Consider the following 12151-nt stretch of genomic DNA (forward strand, 5'->3'; position numbering starts at 1 on the left):
TGCCTCTTCGTTGGATATGTGGAACAGTCCATCTTCTGCAGCTACACTGGCACCATCCCCCATCTTTTTATCCGCTACATCGATGATTGTATTGGTGCTACCTCGTGCTCCCACGAGGAGGTTGAACAGTTCATCCACTTTACTAACACTTTCCACCTCGACCTCAAATTCACCTGGACTGTTTCAGACTCCTCCCTCCCCTTCCTCGATCTCTCCATTTCTATCTCAGGTGACCGACTCAACACAGACATTTACTACAAACCGACAGACTCCCACAGCTACCTAGATTACACCTCCTCCCACCCTGGCCCCTGTAAAAACACCATCCCATATTCCCAATTCCTTCGCCTCCGCTGCATCTGCTTCCAGGAGGACCAATTCCAATACCGAACAACCCAGATGGCCTCCTTCTTCAAAGACTGCAATTTCCCCTCAGACATGGTTGACAATGCTCTCCCACATCTTCTCCACTTCCTGGACCTCTGTCTTTGAACCCCGCCCCTCCAATCGCCACCAGGACAGATCCCCACTGGTCCTCACCTTCCACCCCACCAATCTCCGGATACATCGTATCATCCTCCATTATTTCCGCCATCTCCAAACAGACCCCACCACCAGGGATATAGTTCCCTCCCCACCCCTATCAGCATTCTGGAGAGACCACTCCCTCCACGACTCCCTCGTCAGGTCCACACCCCCCACCAACCCAACCTCCACTCCCGGCACCTTCCCCTGCCACCGCAAGAAGTGCAAAACTTGCGCCCACACCTCCCCCCTCACCTCCCTCCAAGGCCCCAATGGATCCTTCCATATCGGTCGCACATTCACCTGCACCTCCACACACATCATTTACTGTGTCCGCAGCACCTGATGTGGTCTCTACATTGGGGAGACAGGCCGCCTACTTGCGGAATGTTTCAGGGAACACCTCTGGGACACCCGCACCAACTAACCCAACCAACCCAACCGCCCCGACTTTAACTCCCCCTCCCACTCCCATTCCCACTCCGCCAAGGACATGCAGGTCCTTGGCCTCCTCCATCGCCAGATACTGGCCACACGACGCCCGGAGGAAGAGCACCTCATCTTCCGCCGAGGAACCCTCCAACCACGCAGGATGAATGTAGATTTCTCCAGCATCCTCATTTCCCCTCCCCCCACCTTATCTCAGTCCCAATCCCTGGATTCAGCACCGCCCTCTTGACCTGCAATCTTCTTCCCGACCTCTCCGCCCCCACCCCCTCTCCAGGCTATCATCCTCAACCTCACCTCCTTCCACCTATCGTATTTCCAGTGCCCCTCCCACAAATCCCCCCCTCCACTTTTTATCTCAGCCCACTTGGCACATCAGCCTCATTCCTGAAGAAGGGCTTATGTCCGAAAAGTCGATTCTCCTGCTCCTCGGATGCTGCCTGGCCTGCTGCACTTTTCCAGCACCACACTTTTCAGCTCTGGATTCTCAGGCTATCAATGTTAATTTTGTTATTCTGTGTCATAAAGAAATCTGAAATTTCAGAGCCCCCTTCTGTGATAGCAAGAAAAGTTCAGTGTTTCCTCAGAATTGCATCTCATAATAAATTCAAATGGTTGGCACATTCTGAGAGGACATTCAGTCTGTGGCATCTTTTTCAAGAGCCATTGAATTGTCCTGCTCACCTTTTTATTTTTAGGGTTTCGGGAGATAATGTAGAAACATTCCTCAGGATTTTAAAATAAATAATAAGTGGGTGGCACGGTGGCTCAGTGGTTGGCACTGCTGCCTCACAGCACCAGGGTCCCAGGTTCGATTCCAGCTTCGGGCGACTGACTGTGTGGAGTTTCACATTCTCCCCGTGTTGCGTGGGTTTCCTCCGGGTGCTCTTGTTTCTTCCCACAGCCCAAAGATGTGCAGGTCAGGTGATTTGGCCATGCTAAATTGCCCATAGTGTTAGGTGCATTAGTCAGAGGGAAATGGGTCTGGGTGGGTTACTCTTCGAAGGGTCGGTGTGGACTTGTTGGGCTGAAGAGCCTGTTTCCACACTGTAGGGAATCCAATCTTAAAATTGACTGGGAGAGGAGTGTATCAGGAAAGACAGTGGAACAGCAATGGCAGGAGGTTCTGGGAGTAACTCAGGAGACACAGCAGAGATTCATCCCAAGGGAAAAGAAGCCTGGTACAGGGAGGATGAGGCAACCATGGCTGACGAGGGAAGACAGGGATAGCATAAAAGTAAAAGAGAAAACAGATCATTTGGGGAAGGGCAGTGGGAAACCAAAGGATTGGGAACTTGCAAAGACCAATAGAGAGCAACAACAAAAAATATAAGGAGGGTCACGATGAAATATGAGGGTAAGCTAGCCAGACATATCAAGGAATACTGCAAGAGTTTCTTCAGATACATAAAGGGCAAAAGAGAGGAAGAAGTGACATTGGATCACTGGAAAATGACACTGGAAAGATGTGATGGGGAAAAGGAAATGGCTGAGGAATTGAATAATTATTCTGCGTCTGTCTTTATTGTGGAAGACATGATTAATATCTCAAAATATCAAGAGAGGGGAGGGACAGAGCTCGTGTGGTGGCCATCACCAAAGACATTAACTTAATCAATCTTGATCTGTTCCAGCCTGTTTCCCAGCTCCTCAAATTCTCATTCAGGAGAAAGTGAGGTCTGCAGATGCTGGAGATCAAAGTTGAAACTTTATTGCTGGAACAGCACAGCAGGTCAGGCAGCATCCAGGGAACAGGAGATTCAACGTTTCGGGCACAGGCCCTTCTTCAGGAATGAGCAGAGAGTGTTCAGCAGGAGAAGATAAAAGGTAGGGAGGAGGGACTTGGAGGAGGGGCGTTGGAAATGTGATAGGTGGAAAGAGGTCAAGGTGAGGGTGATAGGTCGGAGTAGGATGGAGGCGGAGAGGTCAAGAAGAAGACTGCAGATCAGGAAGGCGGTGCCGGGCTGGAGGGATTCGGCTGAGACAAGGTGGGGGGAGGGGGGATGAAGAAACTGGTGAAGTCCAAGTTCATCCCCTGTGGTTGGAGGGTTCCCAGTCGGAAGATAAGACGCTCCTCCTCCGACCGTCGCGTTGTTGTGGTTTGGCGGTGGATGAGTCCAATGACCTGCATATCCTCGGTGGAGTGGGATGGGGAGTTGAAATGCTGTGCTACAGGGTGGTTGGGTTGGTTCGTCCGGGTGGCCCAGAGGTGCTCTCTGAATCGCTCCGCAAGTAGGCGGCCTGTCTCCCCCATATAGAGGAGGCCACACCGGCTGCAGTGGATGCAGTAGATGATGTGGGTGGAGGTGCAGGTGAATCTGTGGCGGATATGGAAGTTTCCTTTGGGGCCTTGGAGGGAGGTGAGGGGGGAGGTGTGGGCGCAAGTGTTGCACCTCCTGCGGTTGCAAGGGAAGGTGCCGGGAGTGGTGGTTGGGTCGGTGGGGGGTGTGGATCTGACAAGGGAGTCGCGGAGGGAGTGGTCTCTACGGAAAGCTGATAGGGGAGGGGAGGGAAATATATCCTTGGTGCTGGGGTCTGTTTGAAGGTGGCGGAAGTGACGGCGGATGATGCGCTGTACATGGAGATTGGTGGGGTGGTAGGTGAGGACCAGTGGGGTTCTGTCCTGGTGGCGGTTGGAGGGGCGGGGCTCAAGTGCGGAGGAGCGGGAAGTGGAGGAGATGCGGTGGAGGGCATCGTCGACCACGTCGGGGGGGAAATTGCGGTCCTTGAAGAAGGAGGCCATCTGTGTTGTACGTATTTTGAACTGGTCCTCCTGGGAGCAGATGCGGCGGAGACGTTCCCAACAGTACCCCTCCATCGACACTCTCATTTGTTTGGCCGAACTGGTCCTCACCCTTAACAATTTCTCCTTTAAATCCTCCCACTTCCTCCAGACCAAAGGGGTAGCCATGGGCACACGTATGGGCCCCAGCTATGCCTGTCTCTTTGTTGGCTACGTAGAGCAGTTGATCTTCCGTAATTACACCGGCACCACTCCCCACCTCTTCCTCCGCTACATTGATGACTGCATTGGCGCCACCTCGTGCTCCCGCGAGGAGGTTGAGCAATTCATCAACTTCACCAACACATTCCACCCTGACCTTAAATTTACCTGGACCATCTCTGACACCTCCCTCCCCTTCCTGGACCTCTCCATCTCCATCAGTGATGACCGACTTGACACTGACATCTTCTACAAACCCACCGACTCCCACAGCTACCTGGATTACACCTCTTCCCACCCTATCTCTTGCAAAAATGCCATCCCGTATTCCCAATTCCTCCGCCTCCGCCGTATCTGCTCCCAGGAGGAGCGGTTCCACCATAGAACACACCAGATGGCCTCCTTCTTTAGAGACTGCAATTTCCCTTCCCACATGGTTAAAGATGCCCTCCAACGCACCTCATCCAAATCCCGCACCTCCGCCCTCAGACCCAACCCCTCCAACCGCAACAAGGACAGAACGCCCCTGGTGCTCACCTTCCATCCTACCAACCTTCGCATAAACCAAATCATCCGCCGACATTTCCGTCACCTCCAAAAAGACCCCACCACCAGGGATATATTTCCCTCCCCACCCCTCTCCGCCTTCCGCAAAGACCGTTCCCTCCGTGACTACCTGGTCAGGTCCACGCCCCCCTACGACCCACCCTCCCATCCTGGCACTTTTCCCTGCCACCGCAGGAACTGTAAAACCTGCGCTCACACCTCCTCCCTCACCTCTATCCAAGGCCCCAACGGAGCTTTCCACATCCATCAAAGTTTTACCTGCACATCCACTAATATCATCTATTTTATCCGTTGCTCCCGATGCGGTCTCCTCTACATTGGGGAGACTGGGCGCCTCCTAGCAGAGCGCTTTAGGGAACATCTCCGAGACACCCGCACCAATCAACCAAATCGCCCAGTGGCTCAACATTTCAACTCCCCCTCCCACTCTACCGAGGATATGGAGGTCCTGGGCCTCCTCCACCGCCGCTCCCTCACCACCAGACGCCTGGAGGAAGAACGCCTCATCTTCCGCCTCGGAACACTTCAACCCCAGGGCATCAATGTGGACTTCAACAGTTTCCTCATTTCCCCTTCCCCCACCTCATCCTAGTTTCAAACTTGCAGCTCCGCACTGTCCCCCTGACCTGTCCGGACTTGTCCGACCTGCCCAGCTCCTTTTCCACCTATCCACTCCACCTTCTCCTCCCTGATCTATCACCTTCATCTCCTTCCCCACTGACCTATTGTACTCTATGCCACTCTCTCCCCACCCCCACCCTCCTCTAGCTTATCTCTCCATGCTTCAGGCTCTCTGCCTTTATTCCTGATGAAGGGCTTTTGCCCGCAACGTCGATTTTGCCTGTCCTCGGATGCTGCCTGAATTGCTGTGCTCTTCCAGCACCACTGATCCAGAATAACATTTTTCAATACTTTACCCACAACTGAAGTAAGGCTCACAGGTCTATAATTGCCAGGGTTGTCTCTACCCTCCTTCTTTAACAAGGAGACAATGTTTGTTGTTATCTCTGGTTTGTTACCCGTGCAATGTGATAGCGAGGCATGGAATAGAGAAAGACATCAGCTGATCTCGTAGCTGCAAGGATGGTGCAGGAGGGAGGGTTTCAGGTACTTGGATAATTGGGGCTCATTCTGGGGAAGGTGGGACCTGTACAAACGGTCTTCACTTGAACCAGAGGGGTACTAATATCCTGGTGCTATTCGGGTGGGTTTAAACTAGCTCAGCAGGGGAATGGGAACCTGAGGTGTAGTTGCAGTGCACCGGAGGATGATAGTAGGAAGGAGAGGAACAGGATTTCAGGGTCACAGGAATGTGCTGGCAGACAGCAAGCTGGTTTGAAGTGTATCTACTTCAACGCCAGGAGTATCCGAAGTAAGTTGGTGAGCTTGCAGCATGGATAGGTACCTGGGACTTCGATGTTGTGACCATTTCGGAGACATGGATAGATCAGAGTGAGGAATGGGTTCCAGGGGTTTAGATCTTTCATTAAGAACAGGCAAAGCAGTAAAAGAGGGGAAGGTGTGGCCTTGTTAGTCAAGGATAGTATAACAGTGGCTGAGAGAACCTTTGATGAGGACACACCCATTGAGATAGTGTGGACTGAGGTTAGAAACTGGAGAGGAGAGGTCACATTACTTGGAGTTTTTCATCGGCCTCTGCAGAGTTCCAGGGAGGTGGAAGAGAGGATTAGCAACATTAATCTGGGTAGGAGTGAAAGGAACAGGGTGATCAGTATGGTGTCTTTAACTTCCCCAACATTGACTGGAAATGCTATATCTCTAGTACCTCGGATGGATCAGTTTTTGCCCAATGTGTACAGGAGGGTTTCCTGACCCAGTATGTCGAAGGGCTGACAAGAGGGGAAGCCACACTGGATCTGGTGCTTGGTAATGAACCAGGCCAGGTGTTTGATTTAGTTGTAGGTGAGCACTTTGGAGAGAGTGACCATAATTCAGTCATGTTTAGTTTAACGATGGAAAGGGATACGTACATGCCACAGGGCAAGAGTTATTGATGGGGCAAGGGCAGTAATAATGCGATTAGGCAAGAATTAGGATGCAAAGAATGGGGTAACAAAATGCAGAGGATGCAGACAATGGAAACGTGGAGCTGGTTTAAGGATCGGATATTGTGTGTCCTTGATAGGTATGTCCCTGTCAGGCAGGGGGGAAGTGATAAGGTAACGGAACCATGGTTTACAGCAGAAATTGCATCTCTTGTTAAGCAGAAGAAGGAGGTTTATGTGTTGATGAGGCAAGATGGTTCAGATGAGGTGATGAAGGGATACGGATCAGTTGGGAAGGATTTAAAGAGAGAGTTAAGAAGAGCAAAGAGAGGACACGAGCAGTGTTTAGCAAATAGAATAAAGGAATAAAAGGATGTGAGGAATAAAAGGATGATTAGTGTAGGAATAGGGCCAGTCAAAGACAGAAGTGGGAAGTTGAGTGTGGACCCTGTCGAGATCGGAGAGATCCTAAATGAACATTTCTCATCAGTTTTCACTCAGGAAAAGGAGAATATTGTAGAGGAGAAGAACGAGGTACGAGATATTAGACCAGGAAGAATCGAGGTTAGTTACAAACAGGTGTCATCAATTCTCAAAGGAACGTAAGTAGACAAGTCCCCTGGTCCGGATGGGATTTATCCGAAGATTCTCTGGGAAGCTAGGAAGGAGATAGCAGAGCCTTTGGCTTTGATATTTGAGTCGTCATTGTCTACAGGTTTTGTACCAGAGGACTGGAGGATTGCAAATGTTGTGCCCTTGTTCAAGAAGGCAGTAGAGATGATCCAGGTAATTATAGACCAGTGAGTCGTACTTCTGTTGTAGGAAAGGTTTTGGAAAGGATTATTCTAGCAAGCAACAATTTGATTTCAGATGGTCAACATGGTTTCATCAAGGGCAGGTCATGTCTCACAAGCCTCATTGAGTTTTTTGAGAAGGTGACCAAGCATGTACATGAGGATAGGGCAGTTGATGTGGTATACATGGACTTCAGTAAGGCCTTTGATAAGGTCCCACATGGTAAGCTGTTGGAGAAAATGCAGAGGCATGGGATTGGGGGTGATTTTGGAGCTTGGATTAGAAACTGGCTCTCTGAAAGTAGGCAGCGAGTAGTGGTTGATGTAAAATATCCGGCCTGGACTCCAGTTACTAGTGGTGTGCCACAAGGATCTGTTTTAGTGCCACTGTTGTTTGTCATTTTTATAAATGACTTAGACCTAGGCATAGGTAAATTTGCAGATGACACTGAAGTCGGTGGGTAGTGGATAGTTTGGAAGAATGTTACAGGTTGCAGGGGACTTGGATAAACTGCAGAATTGGGCTGAGAGATGGCAAATGGAGTTCAATGCAGATAAATGTGAGGTGATGCACTTTGGGAAGAATAACAAGAAGGCAGAGTACTGGGTCAATGGAAAGATTCTTGGTAGTGTGGATGTGCAGAGGGATCTTGGAGTCCATGTACATAGATCTTTGAAAGTTGCCACCCAGGCAGATAGTGCTGTTAAGAAGACATACGGTGTATTAGGTTTCATTGGAAGAGGGATTGAGTTCTGGAGCAGCAATTTTATGCTGCAACTATACAAAACGCTCGTGCGGCCACACTTGGAATATTGTGTACAGTTCTGGTCGCCATATTTTGGGAAGGATGTGGAAGCACTGGAAAAGAGTCAGAGGAGATTTACCCAGGATGTTGCCTGCTCTGAGGGAAGGTCTCATGAGGAAAGGCTGAGAGACTTGCTCTGGTCTCATTGGAAAGAAGAAGGCTGAGAGGGGATTTGATAGAGACATGCAAGATGATCAGAGGATAAGATAGGGTACACAGTGAAAGTCTTTTTCCTGGGATGACGACGTCAGCTTGTACAAGGGGGAATAACTACAAATTGATAGGTGATAGATTGAAGACAGATGACAGAGACAGGTTCTTTATTCAGAGAGTGTCAAGGGTATGGAATGCCCTACCTACCAATGTAGTTAACTCCTCCACATTATGGAGATTTAAACAATCATTGGATAATGGATGACAATGGGATAGTGTAGGTGGACGAGCTGAGAATAGTTCACAGGTCAGTGCAACATCGAGGGCCAAAGGGCCTGTTCTGTGCTGTATTGTTCTATGTTCTGTGTTTCATTTGTTATCCTCCAGCCTTCTGGCACTATTCCTGTCGACAATGGTGACATCAAGATCAAAGCCAAAGGCTTGGATATCTCCTCTCTTACTTCCCAGAGAATCCGAAGATAAATCCCATCTGGTCCAGGGGACTTATCTATTTTCACACTTTCTAGAATTGCTAACACCTCCTCCTTGTGAACCTCATTCACCTCGAGCCTTGTAGCCTGTATCTCAGTATTCTCCTCAACAACATTGTCTTTTTCTAGTGTAAATACTGACAGATATTCATTTCATGCTTCCCGATCCACCTCGGACTCTATGCACAACTTCCCACTACTATCCTTGATTGGTCCTAATCTTACTCTAGTCATTCTTTTATTCCTGATATATCAGGATGGTGTGTGTTATGGGATGTTACTGCATTGGAATAGTGCCTGAATGAAGTTGCTGTATCTGGTCAGTTATGTTTTCCAATAGTTACGTTATTCTAAATTCTGTTTTGTTTTGTTAAAATCTCGTGTTTAAATAAACTCTGTTTTGCTGAAAGTTGAGTGGCCTGATCAGCTGCTTTACACCTGGAATAGAGATATAGAATCATAGAGATGTACAGCATGGAAACAGACCCTTCAGTCCAACCCATCCATGCTGACCAGATATCCCCACCCAATCTAGCCCCACCTGCCAGCACCCGGCCCATATCCATCCAAACCCTTCCTATTCATATACCCATCCAGATGCCTTTTAAATGTTGCAATTGTACCAGCCTCCACCACTTCCTGTGGCAGCTTATTCCATACACATACCACCCTCTGCGTGAAATAGTTGCCCTTTTGGTCTCTTTTATATCTTTCCCCTCTCACCCTAAACCTATGCCCTCTCATTCTGGACTCCCAAACCAAGGGAAAAGACTTTGTCTGTTTATCCTATCCATGCCCCTCATGATTTTGTAAACCTCTATAAGGTGACCCCTCAGCCTCTGACACTCCAGGGAAAACAACCCCAACCTGTTCAGTCTCTCCCTGTAGCTCAGATCCTCCAACCCTGGCAACATCGTTGTAAATCTTTTCTGAACCCTTTCAAGTTTCACAACATCTTTCCAATAGGAAGGAGACCAGAATTGCATGCAATATTCCAACAGTGGCCTAACCAATGTCCTCTACAGCCACAACATGACCTGCCAACTCCTGTACTCAATACTCTGACCAACAAAGGAAAGCATATAAAACACCTTCTTCACTATCCTATCTACCTGCGACACCACTTTCAAGGAGCGACGAACCGGCACTCCAAGGTCTCTTTGTTCAGCAACACTCCCGAAGTATATGAGAATATCGATTTCACATCTGTCTTTAAAAGAGTAAAATGCTAGGGTCTAAGCTACTGCCTTCAAATATTTTAAGGTGGGCTGGCCTGGTCCATAACAATGTGTTTCTGTGTGTTTGTGTGTGTCTGCGTCAAGGCCTGTTGCACATCTGCACCTCAGTCTGTGTCTGTTTCTGTCTTTGTATGTGTATGAATCTGTGTCGGTCTGCATGTTTGTGTGTATAAATGTGCCTGTGTGTGTCTGTATGTGATTCTCGCTCTTGAACTGTGTGCGTTATCTCAGTCGAACTATCTCTGCGTGTTTGTAGTTATAAGTGTGTGAGGTAATGTATATGGATGTGTGTATTAGTGTGTGTCTCCGTATCTGTGTGTCTGTGTGTGTATGTGTGTCTTTGTCGGCCGAACTGTGTTATGTATCTGTGTGCACATTCAATGGTCCTTTTGATGTTTATCTCCAAATGTGTGTTTGTATGTGTTTGTGCAGCCTGTGTCTCTGGCTGCAATGGGACTGGAGGAAAGTTTGAATGAATGAATGAATTAAAAAGTGATGAATTAAAGGCTGAGTCTCTCTTGCTCCCTTCCTGTGTTTAATGTAATACAATGCCACCCTCTGGTGGCCTCGACATGCCACTACAAAAGTGGCCGATATTTTTCTTCGGACAGAGCATCACAGCTTGTGAATCTCTCAGGTTGCTGGTGTCTCGTTCTTCAAACAATGTCTTTGGCGACACAGAGCAGTTTTGTCCGACTGATGTTGCATCATTGATGTGAGCAAAAGGAGACAACAATGGGTGGAGAGGAGAGAGAGGGAGACATTGTGAGAGTGAGAGCTGTAAATGGAGGGAGAGGAATCAAGGGAGAGAGATGAATCCTGCTGATGCCAGGTCAGAGAGAGTGATCCTGAGGTGAAGGTAAAGGACAAAGTGACTGAACCCCAACTCCTGAGCTCGGCCCCGGTTCCCTTCCCTTCCCTAAGGACCAGGACTTGGGGTCGGGTCTGTCTCTCTCCAGTTCAGCTTCTTCAACACAAAGATAAACAATAAAGCAGTTTGTTCCACTGCTTGGCACTTCTTAATGAACATTTTCATTATTTACAAATTGAACTTACAGATACAGTCAGTGAAATGGTGCCTTTTCTCACGGGCCCCCAAGTTGTGAGAAACATTGAAATGTGTCCCTGTAACACCCTGTGGGATAAGATTGGATAAACCAGCACTACCCTCAGTCTGTTACCATAGCAACATGCTGCCTCATTGCTGAAACATTGAACTGAAATGAGAAAATCCTGGATGGATTGATTAATAAGCGAATTTGATTGTTTGATGAATTTGGGTAAAGGGATATTTCAGCACATTCTTCAGCTGCTGTCTGAATTTAGTCTGGGTCACAGCGTAAATCGCGGTGTTAGTGCAGCAACTGAGGAGCTGCAGCATGAAGCCTAATTCCTGCACATAGGCATGTAGATACACAGAGTCATATGCCAGATTATACATTCGGTTCCATATTGAATACAGCATTAACATTGACCATAACACGATGAAATTGGCCGAGATCACAAACAATAAAACAATAGATTTTTTTCGGTTTTGTATTTCTTTATCATGGTGAGTGTCCTCATTGGTGTGAGTCCGGAGTCTCCTGCGGGCTCTGCTGGTCACCAAAATGTGTCTGATGGTGAAAACATTGAGCAGCAGAATCAGGAGAAATGGGAGAGCTGGTGTTAGAATGTGATGGAGGAACTCGATTGTGACCCAGACACGAGAAGATAGAACACCGATCCTAATGTAACAAAACCAGGGGGAGTTCGCCAACCGATAAAGACCCGTGAGCATGAAATACCAGAAAATGTTCTTTAAACAGCTCAGCACAGTCACTATTCCCAGAACTACAGCCGCCGTTTTCTCACTGCAATATTTATTTTTCAACTTCTGGCAACAAATGGCCACAAACCGATCAAAGGTGAAAGTGACGGTGAACCAGACAGAACAGTCAGTGGCTGCATAAAGCAGGACGCCGTGGATATTACACACGGGGATGTCCCACAGGAAATAAAACTGTTCCCGATAAACGTTGGGAATGTGTCTCAATATCAGGTCGAGGGTAATGACCAGTAGATCCATCACTGCCATTGCCTCCAGGTAACGCCTGACACATGGAGACAATCCACAATCTTTATAAAGCAGGACGTAGATCGTCATGACGTTAACTGTGAGGAAGGAAAACCAACAATTT

Source organism: Chiloscyllium plagiosum, unplaced genomic scaffold (genome assembly GCF_037043375.1).
Source record: "Chiloscyllium plagiosum isolate Xiang-an unplaced genomic scaffold, Cpla_swu_hap1 HiC_scaffold_28, whole genome shotgun sequence".
In the NCBI taxonomy this organism is placed as follows: domain Eukaryota; kingdom Metazoa; phylum Chordata; class Chondrichthyes; order Orectolobiformes; family Hemiscylliidae; genus Chiloscyllium; species Chiloscyllium plagiosum.